Source organism: Schistocerca piceifrons, chromosome 11 (genome assembly GCF_021461385.2).
Source record: "Schistocerca piceifrons isolate TAMUIC-IGC-003096 chromosome 11, iqSchPice1.1, whole genome shotgun sequence".
Taxonomy (NCBI): domain Eukaryota; kingdom Metazoa; phylum Arthropoda; class Insecta; order Orthoptera; family Acrididae; genus Schistocerca; species Schistocerca piceifrons.
Window position 1 is genome coordinate 24,945,925 of NC_060148.1, and position 16,399 is coordinate 24,962,323.

Consider the following 16,399-nt stretch of genomic DNA (forward strand, 5'->3'; position numbering starts at 1 on the left):
AGTTTCTCACTGTTCTTATTTCTGCTACTTCTCATTACTTTCGTCTTTCTTCGATTTACTCTCAATCCATATTCTGTTCCCGTTAGACTGTTCACTCCATTCAGCAGATACTATAATTCTTCTTCACTTTTACTCAGCGAATCGTATCATTGACATCCTTTCACCTTGATTGTTTTATATGATTCAGACTGAGTTTGGGACAGAATGTTCTGTCATGCAGCGCCAAGATAGCATACTGAAGGCCTTATCAAATTTCGGACTCCTGGAAATCAAATATCGGTATGCGAGTCGATAGATGGATTACGCAAGTTGTACTCACGGGGCGCACACGTGATGTCAAGACTGTCACACCTGACGGTAATCAGTACAGATAAGCGGTGAGCAGGCAGGCGACACCTGCTTACCGTCGCGCCAGGTGACGTCACGTGGCCGCAGCGTCCTCTGACTTGTGTATATAAGGAGCGGGTGAACGGGCTGCTCCAGCCTACACTGGTAGTACGCCAGCTGACAGAGCGTTTCCGTGCCTGACGACAGCCTCCGCTGCTGACTTTTAAGGTGAGTGGATGCTCTGCTACTCCTGTTTAATCTCTCGCGTTTTTTGGTGAGCTTCACACGTGCTATATTTGAAACTCCCTGGCAGATTAAAACTGTGTGCCGGACCGAGACTCGAACTCGGGACCTTTGCCTTTCGCGGGCGAGCGCTCTAACAACTGAGCTACCCAAGCACGACTCACGCCCCGTCCTCACAGCTTTACTTCTGCCAGTACCTCGCCTCCTACCTTCCAAACTTTTCAGAAGCTCTCCTGCGAAACTTGCAAAACTAGCACTCCTGAAAGAATGGATATTGCGGAAACGTGGCTTAGCCACAGCCTAGGGGATGTTTCCAGAATGAGATTTTCACTCTGCAGCGGAGTGTGCGCTGATATGAAACTCCCTGGCAGATTAAAACTGTGTGCCGGACCGAGACTCGAACTCGGGACCTTTGCCTTTCGCGGGCAAGCGCTCTACCAACTGAGCTACCCAAGCACGACTCACGCCATGTCCTCACAGCTTTACTTCTGCCTGTACCTCGTCTCCTACGTTCCAAACTTTACAGAAGCTCTCCTGCGAACCTTGCAGAACTAGCACTCCTGAAAGAATGGATATTGCGGAGACATGGCTTAGCCACAGCCTAGGGGATGTTTCCAGAATGAGATTTTCACTCTGCAGCGGAGTGTGCGCTGATATGAAACTCCCTGGCAGATTAAAACTGTGTGCCGGACCGAGACTCGAACTCGGGACCTTTGCCTTTCGCGGGCGAGCGCTCTACCAACTGAGCTACCCAAGCACGACTCACGCCCCGTCCTCACAGCTTTACTTCTGCCAGTACCTCGTCTCCTACGTTCCAAACTTTACAGAAGCTCTCCTGCGAACCTTGCAGAACTAGCACTCCTGAAAGAATGGATATTGCGGAGACATGGCTTAGCCACAGCCTAGGGGATGTTTCCAGAATGAGATTTTCACTCTGCAGCGGAGTGTGCGCTGATATGAAGCTCCCTGGCAGATTAAAACTGTGTGCCGGACCGAGACTCGAACTCGGGACCTTTGCCTTTCGCGGGCAAGCGCTCTACCAACTGAGCTACCCAAGCACGACTCACGCCCCGTCCTCACAGCTTTACTTCTTCCAGTACCTCGCCTCCTACGTTCCAAACTTTACAGAAGCTCTCCTGCGAACCTTGCAGATCTAGCACTCCTGAAAGAAAGGATATTGCGGAGACATGGCTTAGCCACAGCCTAGGGGATGTTTCCAGAATGAGATTTTCACTCTGCAGCGGAGTGTGCGCTGATGTGAAGCTCCCTGGCAGATTAAAACTGTGTGCCGGACCGAGACTCGAACTCGGGAACTTTTCCTTTCGCGGGCAAGCGCTCTAACAACTGAGCTACCCAAGCACGACTCACGCCCCGTCCTCACAGTTTTAATCTGCCAGGGAGTTTCATATCAGCGCACACTCCGCTGCAGAGTGAAAATCTCATTCACATGCTATATTTCTCTCTCATTCGTTAATTCCTCTCCCACTTCTGCACTGAATTAAGTCTGTATGTGGCAGCTCTGTACTTGGCACAGGAACATTGTGCGGTGGCTTCCAGCAACTTCTTCTTTCGTCAGATTCGCAGTCATGGTGTCCAAGTTTTGCTAATGTCTGATGCCTTCCTCACTCATACACATACCACTAACTGCTTCCTGCAGACCATTGGTTTCTACTTCAGAAATCCTCTTGGTACTGTGTCCGCTCAGTGTCATTCAATACGATCACGACCACACCCCTCGATCGACGTTATCACTCGTGGTGTCACTCGCATTCGTACATGGCAGTCAAAGTTTGAAAATTCGTGACGCTAGCTCAATGGGCGTCAATTGATTTAAATGTTATTCCCGGCTGACTCTTAATTCAATTACTGCCACGCGGGTGAGGAGAAAGAACACATCCTGGTGATACCAGCATTATGCGTATTTAGATGTTCGATTAATCTGAATGGTTTGCAATGTTCCAGCGATTCTATTCGAACTCTATGCTGATGTACCGACATGGACCATTTTTGCAGCTAAACATGCAAGTACGTAATGGATGTTCAGTTTCTCAATGTAGTTCGTCGCACTCACACATTATACGTCCGCTGTAAGGACCATTTCATGCCTTTACATTTTTGGTGTCCCACAATATTGGTTGGCTAAGTATTAAGGGAAGCAGTGGTTGGGAAAGGAGTGAGACAGGGTTGTAACCTCTCCCCGATGTTATTCAATCTGTATATTGAGCAAGCTGTGAAGGAAACAAAAGAAAAATTCGGAGTAGGTATTAAAATTCATGGAGAAGAAGTAAAAACTTTGAGGTTCGCCGATGACATTGTAATTCTGTCAGAGACAGCAAAGGACTTGGAAGAGCAGTTGAACGGAATGGACAGTGTCTTGAAAGGAGGGTATAAGATGAACATCAACAAAAGCAAAACGAGGATAATGGAATGTAGTCAAATTAAATCGGGTAATGCTGAGGGGATTAGATTAGGAAATGAGACACTTAAAGTAGTAAAGAAGTTTTGCTATTTGGGGAGCAAAATAACTGATGATGGTCGAAGTAGAGAGGATATAAAATGTAGACTGGCAATGGCAAGGAAAGCGTTTCTGAAGAAGAGAAATTTGTTAACATCGAGTATAGATTTAAGTGTCAGGAAGTCGTTTCTGAAAGTATTTGTATGGAGTGTAGCCATGTATGGAAGTGAAACATGGACGATAAATAGTTTGGACAAGAAGAGAATAGAAGCTTTCGAAATGTGGTGCTACAGAAGAATGCTGAAGATAAGGTGGGTAGATCACGTAACTAATGAGGAGGTATTGAATAGGATTGGGGAGAAGAGAAGTTTGTGGCACAACTTGACTAGAAGAAGGGATCGGTTGGTAGGACATTTTCTGAGGCATCAAGAGATCACAAATTTAGCATTGGAGGGCAGCGTGGAGGGTAAAATTCGTAGAAGGAGACCAAGAGATCAATACACTAAGCAGATTCAGAAGGATGTAGGTTGCAGTAGGTACTGGGAGATGAAGAAGCTTGCACAGGATAGAGTAGCATGGAGAGCTGCATCAAACCAGTCTCAGGACTGAAGACCACAACAACAACAACAAGTATTATGACTATACGTTGTATAGAACTTCCACAGATATTGTTTATCATGTAGTCAAGACTACGTAATGAAGCCAAAATCGTGGATAAAATTGAAATGTAGTTTGTTTATTAACACATTTCTTTTCACTAACTAAATATGAAATATGAATCGGGATTGGGGGTGATGATCCTATCCTTCTTTTCAGTATTAAAATGGTCGATATCGTGTTTTGAATAACGCGTGTCATATAATGTCCAAATATCGACACGACCCAGGCTATCAATTCCGCACTTAAATGTCTATTCTTCGCTCTCGAAATGTTCGATGTGATTGTCTTTCACACGCAAGGTTCATTTTAACGGTGTATGCACTGTTTTTAGTATTTTAGGTCCCCGTTAATTAATATCTGGTAGTTAACAAGCGAACTATTTGTATGCTGGCGCGTTGTTTGTATTAGTTATCCCCGCAACTCTCCTAGGATAAGATTCTCTTAATGTTCCGCGCACACGCGTTTCACAGTTTTATAAAATGCAGAATTACGTAAACTATAGCTTTCCGTTGCGTACAACTTTCGTGGGTTCCACAACCGTAATAGTTTCCAAAAAGTATTTTTCCCAGCTAACACAAAGCTCGAATTATGTTGTCTGAAACATTTTCACTTCACCCGACAATAAACGTCTCTGATCACTTCGTCACACGTAATGTATTTTAAACGTGCTTGAAGAGTCTTTAAATAATCTCCTTAACAAATTTCGCAGTCGCGTACCACTTTTTCATCGACTAGCCCGATCGCTATAACTGAAGGTAGAGAGCTCAATAATGTGTTACATGTTCTTTTATATGTATTAAAAAGCAAAGGCGCCCCTATATCTTTCTGTCCCGCTTGGTCTTTGCTACTTTGCTTTTTATTGCTTTTCATTATATTGCTTCTTAGTAACACTGAGCAGTTATTAAAGTTTCGTGTTACTTTCCCCCTTTTAATTCTTCCAAAATAAAGTATATTTATCCCGGATTTTAATTAATATGATGCTAATTGACACGCCTGCCCGCAACCGTTATAGTACCTCTGTTTCCTATGTTCCTTTCACATGCATGTTCTCTTCAAATCGCGTCTGGTCGCAGCTGAAAACAAATTCCTTACTGAACAAGGGGATAAGTTTGTTTACCTCATCTAATAATTTTCGGGCCGATTCCGCAGTTTCTCATGCATCGTCCTGTTGACACTTCATTTCAAATTTCGTTATCTTATGTCTTCCAATTCTCTAGAACTGTTTGAAGTTATGGACCCATCCACAACTTTCGTTGAGATCACTATAATTTATGTCGCACGCAATTTGATGTGCATATCGTAGCAGATCACTTTCATGCACATCCTGTCAGTTGTATTGTATGGCTCTGAGCACTATGCGACTCAACATCTGTGGTCATAAGTCCCCTAGAACTTACAACTACTTAAACCTAACTAACCTAAGGACATCACACACATTCATGCCCGAGGCAGGATTCAAACCTGCGACCGTAGCGGTCACGCGGTTCCAGACTGAAGCGCCTAGAACAGCACGGGCACACCGGCCGGCTGTCAATTGAGTTGAGCATCCTTGAAACGCGCAAACACCAGGTTTTGTAACGATTCGGCCTCGTCCTCGCTTGAATATCCATAGTTCCTCTAATGCACTGTACACTCATATTGCTGTGGACTTATTCGAAATGTGTTCATAATTGTTTTTCACTATGTTGAGGGCGATCTTGCATGTACGTAATAATGTATAATACCCACTCCTTGGAGAATTCTTGTCCTTTACTACATTTCATTGCAGACCAGATTTGAGGCTGTCTATCCCTTAACAATGATGAACTACGTGGCTCGACAGATGTTTCAGTGTGACTTTCACTTGCTAAGCACGTGTCGTCATCGTTGCACTCTCCATGTAGTTGTCTGCATAGCCGAACGTATGCTATTGTGGAATGGGGGTGTGACAGTTCGATGGAAATCTCACTGCCGCTGAAAAAGACAAAAATGGGGTCCTGGTGGGACGGGTGCATGGGTTCTAGGGCAGCACACACACACACACAATGAAAGTAACACAGGATACTGAACAGTGAAAGATGTTACTCAACTTAGGTAACGTTGGTTACAGCACCTGCAGAATGCAAGTTAACCTGTATGTCCTACGTTGACTAGAGTTCCATTAACACAAATTAAAACACGTTCTCTGAACTCAAGTCGGAATGAAACTAAACTTCTGTCTTGATGTACTACTTGAACAGTTCCAAATTAACGGTACTCAGTTAAATCTCTAGGCAGGCACACCATAATTGTATTCCGCCATTCTATCGGCCACTGCCTCTGTCTCACTTGGTGACTTGAGGACACGGCGAATGTTGTGCAGGAACTCCCTGGCAAGACGCTGGCCGACTTGCAACCTGCAGCTGACGACTTCTGCTCGTGCACGGTTACTTCAGCGCGTTCCTGTCTTCCTGGTGATTCTACAGGGCAGCGTCACTGGTTTGCGCGAACCGATTTTCCTGCAGCGGACGGACGTTTACGGCACTTCTGGTACCAACTGTTGCAAACTCTTCTCGTGTGGAAGCTCAGTACTCCACCATACGACACTCCAATGACTCAGCGTTAATATTTCATCTGTCACTCCTTCGAGACTCTCAGAAATTTCTTGGGTTTCTTCTTCACGAAATGTAGGTATAATATGATGTTTGCTTTGATTATCGTTTCCATTGCTCTGCTTTGTATCAACACCAGTAGCACCGTAGCACTGTTGTGAGTTCCTCGTCGACTAAGCAGCTCAACTATGCTCCGTAGCGTTATGCTGTCCTCATAATTGGGTACCTCCAGTTCCGCCCCCTGTTGCCACTGGCTGCTAATATTGAAAAATCAAGCTCCTCCAGCTGTTCTTAAGATTTCATATTTATTTGGCTACTAGTTTCGACGTTCCGTCAACGCCATCTTCAGACCCTATATAACACACCATACATGAAACAAACAATGTGACACATCAGTAGTCTATGAGCTAGTGTACAAATTAAATATGAACATATTATATAAAGGATGACTTCATTAAAAGTAGTTACATTTCGTTCATTTTCATTAAAATGCGATTTACCTTGACATTAGCCATTTATATGGTGTAAACAAGTACAAATGAGCTTATATATACACTGTAATATCCATTACAGATCAATACCAGACATTTGACTAAAGTGGGGGTATATATAAGTCTAGGTGACAAACTTTTACTCTTAGAGATAATAATATAGGCGTGAAACAGTATTAAAATTGTGTTAAAAGCGAATAATGATAGCCTAAACCCTTCTTTGTGTGCACTATTTAACTAACAGGAAGGAAAATATGCATTGCCAATCAGACATATGTAAGGTACGATTCCATGTTTATAAATAGTGAAAGGTGGGAAAGGTGGAATTACGTTTGCATAACACTGTATCGTCATCACTATAAAGTAACGAAGTGAAATAGGTTACTTCATAACGATACGAAACACAAGTGGGGAGGAAGTGAAAGAATGGTATTGAACCCAGTTAATGTATTAAAAGGTAGTCAATGGTGTGAAATAAATGCACATGAGTCACTTCTTGAATCTACTCATTCCAACAAGAGAAATGTAAGCTAACATGCTACCAAAATGTACCATTTCAATGTCGGTGACTCATTTATAGCCGAAACCCAGGTCTAAAACAATCTAAGTCTAATAAGCCTGCATAAGTAAAAGAACCATCAAGAACATAAAAGTGCTCCAAATACATGTAAACAGGGTGTTGTCAGTCAAAACCGTTCGTCACATGTGTAAAATACCTGTAGTTCCTCTAGAAACTAATTACAAAAGTAGAGTGCAGAGTAAGATATACAAAGTATAACTCTCGTATTGTTATACGTAATCTAGCCAAGGATTGACAAAAGTCAGCAACAATTATTGAAACGCCTAATCGCCCACTTACTTGGACGACCTCTAACATTTATATCATCACTACACCACAAGTTCTCACTCATTTCTCCTATCCTTATAAACCTGTTCTTGTATAAAATTACTAGTTTAAATATACAGGATGTTACAAAAAGGTACGGCCAAACTTTCCGGAAACAATCATCACACAAATAAAGAAAAGATGTTATGTGGACATGTGTCCGGAAACGTTTAATTTCCATGTTAGAGCTCATTTTAGTTTCGTCAGTATGTACTGTACTTCCTCGCCAGTTGGCCCAATTGAAGGAAGGTAATGTTGACTTCGGTGCTTGTGTTGACATGCGACTCATTGCTCTACAGTACTAGCATCAAGCACATCAGTACGTAGCATCAACAGGTTAGTGTTCATCACGAACGTGGTTTTGCAGTCAGTGCAATGTTTACAAATGCGGAGTTGGCAGATGCCCATTTGATGTATGGATTAGCACGGGGCAATAGCCGTGGCGCGGTACGTTTGTATCGAGACAGATTTCCAGAACGAAGGTGTGCCGACAGGAAGACGTTCGAAGCAATTGATCGGCGTCTTAGGGAGCACGGAACATTCCAGCCTATGACTCGCGACTGGGCTTCCCTAGAACGACGAGGACACCTGCAATGGACGAGGCAATTCTTCGTGCAGTTGATAACCCTAATGTCAGCGTCAGAGAAGTTGCTGCTGTACAAGGTAACGTTGACCACGTCACTGTATGGTGAGTGCTACGGGAGAAGCAGTTGTTTCCGTACCGTGTACAGCGTGTGCAGGCACTATCAGCAGCTGATTGTCCTCCACGGGTACACTTCTGTGAACGGTTCATCCGACAATGTGTCAATCCTCATTTCAGTGCAAATGTTCTCTTTACGGATGAGGCTTCATTCCAACGTGATCGGATTGTAAATTTTCACAATCAACATGTGCGGGCTGACAAGAATCCGCACGCAATTGTGCAATCACGTCATCGACACAGATTTTCTGTCAATGTTTGGGCAGGCATTGTTGGTAATGACTCGATTGGGCTCCATGTTCATCCACCTACGCTCAATGGAGCACGTTATCATGATTTCATACGGGATATTCTACCTGTGCTGCTAGAACATGTGCCTTTACAAGTACGACACAACATGTTGTTCATGCACGATGGAGCTCCTGCACATTTCAGTCGAAGTGTTCGTACGCTTCTCAACAGCAGATTCGGTGGCCGACGGATTGGTAGAGGCGGACCAATTCCATGGCCTCCACGCTATCCTGACCTCAACGCTCTTGACTTTCATTTATGGGGACATTTGAAAGCTCTTGTCTACGCAACCCCGGTACCGAATGTAGAGACTCTTCGTGTTCGTATTGTGGACGGCTGTGATACAATACGCCATTCTCCAGGGCTGCATCAGCGCATCAGGGATTCCGTGCGACGGAGGGTGGATGCACGTATCCTCGCTAACGGAGGACATTTTGAACATTTCCTGTAACAAATTGTTTGAAGTCACGCTGGTACGCTCTGTTGCTGTGTTTCCATTCCATGATTAATGTGATTTGAAGAGAAGTAATAAAATGAGCTCTAACATGCAAAGTAAGCGTTTCCGGACACATGTCCACATAACATATTTTATTTCATTGTGTGTGAGGAATGTTTCCTGAAAGTTTGGCCGTACCTTTTTGTAACACCCTGTATTCACTTTCCACACATTTACGAGAACGATGATGAAAGTGAGGGTAAAATTATTCTGAATAAAACGCCCATCAAATGATTAGGATAACACTGGATAGTAACACTGAGTCATATATGCAAGAAGAGGTTTATAAGGATAGGAGAAATGAGTGAGTACTTATGGTGTAGTGGTGATATAAATGTTAGACTTTAGTCGTCCAAGTAAGTGGGTGATTAGCCGTTTCAATGATTGTTAAAAAAATGGTTCAAATCGCTCTGAGCACTATGGGACTTAACATCTGAGATCATCAGTCCCCTAGAACTTAGAACTACTTAAACCTAACTAACCTAAGGACAGCACACACATCCATGTTCGAGGCAGGATTCGAACCTGCGACCGTAGTGGTCTCGCGGTTCCAGACTGAAGCGCCTAGAACCGCACGGCCACTCTGACCGGCCCAATGATTGTTGCTGACTTTTGTCAACCCTTGGCTGGATTACGGACAACAATGCGAGAGTTATACTTTGTATATCTTACTGTGCACTCTACTTTTGTAATTCGTTACTAGAGGAACTACAAGTATTTTACACATGTGACGAACGGTTTTGACTGACAACACCCTGTTTACATGTATTTGGAGCACTTTTATGTTCTTTATCGTTCTTTTACTTGTGCAGGCTTATTAGAATTAGATTGTTTTAGACCTGGGTTTCGGCCATAAATGAGTCACCGACATTGAAATGGTACATTTTGGTGGTACGTTAGCTTACATTTCTCTTGTTGGAATGAGTAGATTCAAGAAGTGACTCATGTGCATTTATTTTACGCCATTGACTGCCTTTTAATACATTAACTGGGTTTAATACCATTCTTCCACTTCCTCCCCACTTGTGTTTCGTATCGTTATGAATGATGTTTAAGTAACCTATTTCACTTCGTTACTTTATAGTGATGACGATACAGTGTTATGCAAACGTAATTCCACCTTTCCCACCTTTCACTATTTATAAACGTGGAATCGTACCTTACATATGTCTGATTGGCAATGCATATTTTCCTTCCTGTTAGTTAAATAGTGCACACAAAGAAGGGTTTAGGTTGTCATTATTCGCTTTTAACACAATTTTAATACTGTTTCACGCCTATATTATTATCTCTAAGAGTAACAGTTTGTCACCTAGACTTATATATACCCCCACTTTAGTCAAATGACTGGTATTGATCTGTAATAGATATGACAGTGTATATATAACCTCATTTGTACTTGTTTACACCATATAAATGGCTAATGTCAAGGTAAATTGCATCTTAATGAAAATGAACGAAATGTAACTACTTTTAATGAAGTCATCCTTTATATAATATGTTCATATTTAATTTGTACACTAGCTCATAGACTACTGATGTGTCACATTGTTTGTTTCATGTATGGTGTGTTATATAGGGCCTGAAGATGGCGTTGACGGAACGTCGAAACTAGTAGCCAAATAAATATGAAATCTTAAGTACAGCTGGAGGAGTTTCGTTTTTAATAAAAATTATACGAGTTGAGGTCTCACCACCGTCCGCTTTAAATATGTATGTACGAAGAATATTGTGGTTGGATGGTTGACAATACACTATGTGATCAAAAATATCTGGACAACTGGCTGAAAATGAGTTACAAGTTCGTGGCGTCTTTCATCGGTTGGGCCACCCTTAGCGTTGATGACAGCTTCCACTTTCGCAGGCATACGTTGAATCTGGTGCTGGAAGGTTTCGTGAGGAATGGCAGCCCATTCTTCACGGACTGCAGCACTGGGGAGAGGTATCGATGTCGATCGGTGAGCCCTGGCACGAAGTCGGTGTTCCAAAACATCCCAAAGCTGTTCTATAGGATTCAGGTCAGGACTCTATGCAGGCCAGTCCGTTACAGGGATGTTATTGTCGTGTAATCACTCCGCCACAGGTCGTGCATTATGAACAGGTACTCGATCGTGTTGAAAGATGCAATCGTCACCCCCGAATTGCTCTTCAACAGTGGGAAGCAAGAAGGTGCTTAAATCATCGATGTAGGCCTGTGCTGTGATAGTGCCACACGTAACAACAAGGGGTGCAAGCTCCCTCCAGGAAAAATGTGACCGCAACATAACACCACAGCCTCCGAATTTTAGTGTTGGCACTACACACGCTGGCAGATGACGTTCACCGGGCATTCGCCAGACCCACACCCTGCCATCGGATCGCTGCATAGTGTACCGTGATCGTTACTCCACTCAACGTTTTTCCAATGTTCAATCGTCCAGTGCTTACGCTCCTTACATCTAGCGAGGTGTCGTTTGGCATTTACCGGCGTGATGTGGGGCTTATGAGCAGCCGTTCGACCATGAAATCCAAGTTTTCTTACCTTCCGCGTAACTGTCATAGTACTTGCTGTGGGTGCAGATGCAGTTTGGAATTCGTGAGTGAGAGTCTGGACAGATGTCTGCCTATTACAAATTACGACCCTCTTCAACATTCGGAGGTTTCTGTCAATCAACAGACGAAGTCGGCCTGTACGCTTTTGTGCTGTACGTGTCCCTTCACGTATCCACTTCACTATCGCACCGGAAGCAGTGGACCTAGGGACGTTTAGGAGTGTGGAAATCTCGCATACAGACGTGTGACACAAGTGACATCCAATCAGCTGACCACATTCGAATCCGTGAGTTCCGCGGAGCGCCCCATTCTGCTCATCCACAATGTATAATGACTACTGAGGTGGCTGATATGGAGCACCTGGCAGCAGGTGGCAGCACAATGGACGTAATATGAAAAACTTATGTTTTTGGGGGTGTCCGGATACTTTTGTTCACATGTTGTATGTGAGGAGCTTACTACCGCGAACATCATTGCCTTTTGCGACTTCGCACTAAAGGGGTTCAGTGTGTAAAAGTTGCTGTGAATACGGAGACAACATGGAATTTATTTGTTGGACTCTGAATAGTCATTGTTGCAAGGAACTGAATAATTAAGGCTTCAATCTAGGAGAGCGGCATATTTTCGGCACTGTACATTGGTCTATGTTTGTCCTGACATGCCTTGTATCTGGCTTTCAAAGCTTGGCGTGGGCGAGTAAATGCCAGCCAGTTCACAGTTGCCACAGCGAGTGGACAGAACAGTCTGGCTTCTGTTGTGAAGCAGCGCACATCAAATATCGCATCGGCTGTGCCAGGTTGAAATCACGCATGTGGCAAAATAACAATCGCTGGTAATGACCGAGTGAGAAGGAAAGCTCTAAGCCGAAAGACGGCGTGGGCTACGACAAATAACAGTGTGACTGAAGGTTGAAAATACCGTTACAGCTTTAAGGTTATTTTATTTGGAATATGACCTGTTTCGGGCTCTTATACGCCCATCATCAGGTGTTATAACTTCGTGCTGTTACCCCCGAGCGCCGCGGTGGACGAGTACGGGACGCGGGGGTTTACGAGCAAGCGCAAAGCATGTTTTTCCGCTCGTGGTCTAAATAAAAGAATCTTACAACTCTTTCGGTATTTCCAACCTCTGGTATAGTGCTCAGTTGCAGATGTTCCGCCGGCAGGATTGTATAACAGTGTGATTATTAGAAACATACAGATCATCACTGTTAAAGTGATATGACTGAGATAATCTGAAATGCTGACATACGATACGTAAAGTTGATACAGGGAATTGAGAGATAAGATACTGCAATATCAGTTACTTAGCTTCCTACTCTAGAGTGTTTGAAAGAACTTTTTCTTGAGTGCTCAGTTCTAGAATGGGTTGGCAAAAGATCTCGTATTCACGTCTTTCTTCCTTCTTCTTCACTTTCATGTATTATGAGCGGTGTGTTTCATTTGCGTATTCGTCTATTTTTTTTCATTGACATATCCGTTTATGATTCGGTTTTGGTTCTCGTCATGTTTCAGTAGGTGACCAACAATCTGATATTTTGATCTGATGGAACTGCGATTTCTCAACTTCATCCTCGATAGAGACAGAAGCGGAAGCAGTGAAAGGTGTAATGGCTAGTAATCACGAGACACAGTTTTAAGTCCCAAATTGTATTTCATTCCTTCAGTTTCTATCCTTATAGAATCTGACCTTTGCTTTACAGTAGTATTTCTTACACTCTCCTTATCTCCCACTCTTGCAAGGACTTCATCACTTGTCATCTTATGAGGCTATGTGATTGTCAGTACCCACTCGTAACAACAGACCTCAAAAAAATTCAGTCTTCTCCTTTCTTCAGCCCCAAAGTCCAGGCCACACTTTCAGAAAGCTACAGTCGTTTGAGGCTGTTACTTTAAGACGTTAATATCTTTTTTTTTATTGAAACCACAGCTTCCTTGAGCAATTCAGCAGCTTGTCTGGTCTTTGCTTCTTCCACACCTGAGGTCTTAGACACGTAAATAAGTAAATGAGTCACCTTTCTCCACTAGATTGTCACATACATGTAAGCAACATTTCTTTTGTCCTCCTTCATCACAAACTGGGCTCTGTCATTCAGACTTTTTTTTTTTTTTTTTTTTTTTTTGCAGATAACCTTATTCCTTTTGTTTAACATGAATTCAAGATCTTGTTCAGCTTCACTTAAAACACCTGGGACATCATCAGAAACCTGTCCGTAAGAGAGGTGGGCAACAGAGGGCATTTGTCACCCTTACCCCTCTCAGAAATCTGAAATAGAGAGATTTAATTTCTATATTGTGAGCATTACCACCAGTTCATTAAGATATATTAAGTTTTCATGTCACCTATGAAATTTAGTTTTTGTAGCATGAGATGTTTCAAAAGTGACAAACTCATCATATCAAGAATGGAAATTTTACACTCTTGCCCCACCCTTGATTAATCTCTGTGGACACCTGTGTATCATCATATCTCTCCTATATATGCGGTGTAAATCTGCCTATGTAGAGTGCAAACCAATAACGTCTGTCTACTTTTTATAAAGTTTTGTTGGTGTCTGTGCTTCATTTCTACTTTCTTCACAGTACACTACCTCAAGCTAAACTGCTCTGCAAAACTTAAGGGTGAGGTGGACAAAGTAACATAACAAATTAATACTCCATCGAAATGAATGAAAGTGCAGAGGTATGTTGCCAAAGGTCCCATGATCATGCATAGAAAGCTGGACATTAACACAGAGTGAGGCCATCGTGACACCAGCAGCCCAAATGGGGATGTTGAAGGAACAGGAATATACAATGTGTGCCAATTATCTATTGGTTACGGTGCACTGTGGTGGTGGTGGTGGTTGTGGTGGTCATGTTCTTCGTTACAGAATTGACTGGAGGCAATATTTGAATTACTTCACACTGGGAAGCGTTGTCAGAGATGGACCAGAGCGAATGTCTGATTTACGTCACTCAGAGAAGGATCATTGGGTAACTAGAAAAAGGATAAAGTGTGACAAGTGTAGCTCAAGAATTTGGTACTGTGCACAGCGTTGTTTCAAGTGCATAGAGAGCATTCCAAACCACAGGCATTGCTTTCCGAGAGAGGCAAGGTGGCCAACCGTGGTGCAACATTGTGCAACATGCAAGAAGAGGCTCAACGCTAACAGTGACTGCTGTTGCAAACACACTTAAAAGCACTGCAAGGCACACAATCCCGTACTCCACAGTAGCACAGCAACTGCATGGGTTGGTCTCCTTGACTGACAACCAGTGCATTCTGTTCCGTTGGTACCATTACATCGGCCACACCGTTTCTGATGGTGCCAAGAGCATAAGTACTGGACCCATGAGGAGAGTAGGCACGCGCTCTTCTCTGATGAGAGTAGATTTAGTCTGCATAGTGACACTTACATGGCGAGAAGTGTGAACATCTAATGCACCCAGGAACATGGTCATGTTCATGGTTCAGGCATTTTGGTGTGGAGAGGGATAACGTTGCTTGTATGTACTGACCAGCGTATCTTTGAACAGGGTACACTGATTGATCAATGTTATTGTGTCATTGTTCTCCTTCTCCACGTGTGTCTTTCCAGAGGTGCATTCGGTCCTGCCTTCATTTTATGGATGACAATACACAACTGCATCAAACAGTGTAGCTGGAGAAGCTCTCAGAACGAGAGGATATTCAGCAGGTGGACATGTCTGTCCTTTCCCCCAACTTAAATTGCATTGAATACATATGTGAGGCATTGGAAAGACATATTGTAGTGCAACATGCACAAATGGCCAGCCAGCAGTTGCCAGCCACGCTGGTAGAGGAGTGGAATGTCGTACCACAAGCAATCCTCCCAGATTATATCAATATGTGGTGTCTGTTCCTTCAGACATGTCCAAAAAATCAGAAGCCACACATCCATATAGTTAATTAACCTTCATCGGCAGTGTATTCACCACATTCAGTGCTGATGCACAGTTATATCCAACCTCCTGTGAGAATCTCAAAGTAATGATCATTGAGGATGCGCAGAAACACGGCAGATAGGTCGGCCAAGAAGCGTGACGAGACAGCCTGCACAACTGCGATAAACACTGTGTCTGGATGGCACAGTGGTTAATGCAATTGCCTAGTAAGCAGGAGGTCCCGGGTTCGAATCCCAGTCTGGCACACACTTTCAATCGTTGCCACTGATGTTGCACAAAGTCTTGAGGCAGCTGATATCAATAGTCATTTTCATTTCCTCCCTCCCCCTTCCTCCTTTAATTTACATAGTATTGGAATACGTTGCAGAGCTTATGTTGCCATCTGTGGTGATCACACACCCTATTAAGAACCAAGTCGTCCTTTTTGTAATTTCCAAGGCACTGGCATTGTTCCTGGTACCTTCAACGTAACTGTTATCTGTGAATAATAGAAGCACTTTTTTGTATCATTGGGCATTTCTTTGTTACATTCTCTACTATACTGTTGCAGTTCTTTGTCTACACAGTACCTGTTTCATCAAGCTATGCTACTTGGCAGCAACACACAATGCGAAAGTTAATTCGTCCTTAAGTAGATTTTGCCATTGTATTTCATCAAATGCTTTCTGCATATCTACAGTAGTTGCGTACATTTTTAAATTAATTTCCATACATTCCTCTATGGTGTGCAGAATGTCGGAAGTAGTGCTGGAGGGAACTGATGTCATGAATCCTGCAGGGCTCTCCATAAATCTGTAGGAGTATGAGGGGTGGAGGTCTCTTCTGAACAACACGATGTAT

At 43.2% G+C, this 16,399-nt stretch overlaps 3 non-coding genes across 3 annotated transcripts; 1 reads left to right on the forward strand and 2 right to left on the reverse strand.

Moving 5' to 3' along the window:
- Positions 1 to 952: 952 nt before the first annotated feature.
- On the reverse strand, positions 953 to 1,027 carry Trnas-cga. Its single transcript has one exon. It is a non-coding gene; the product is annotated as a tRNA-Ser (tRNA).
- Positions 1,028 to 1,554: 527 nt separating this feature from the next.
- Trnas-cga lies at positions 1,555 to 1,629 on the reverse strand. Its single transcript has one exon. It is a non-coding gene; the product is annotated as a tRNA-Ser (tRNA).
- A 14,102-nt stretch (positions 1,630 to 15,731) lies between these two features.
- Positions 15,732 to 15,805, forward strand: Trnat-agu. Its single transcript has one exon. It is a non-coding gene; the product is annotated as a tRNA-Thr (tRNA).
- Positions 15,806 to 16,399: the final 594 nt, after the last annotated feature.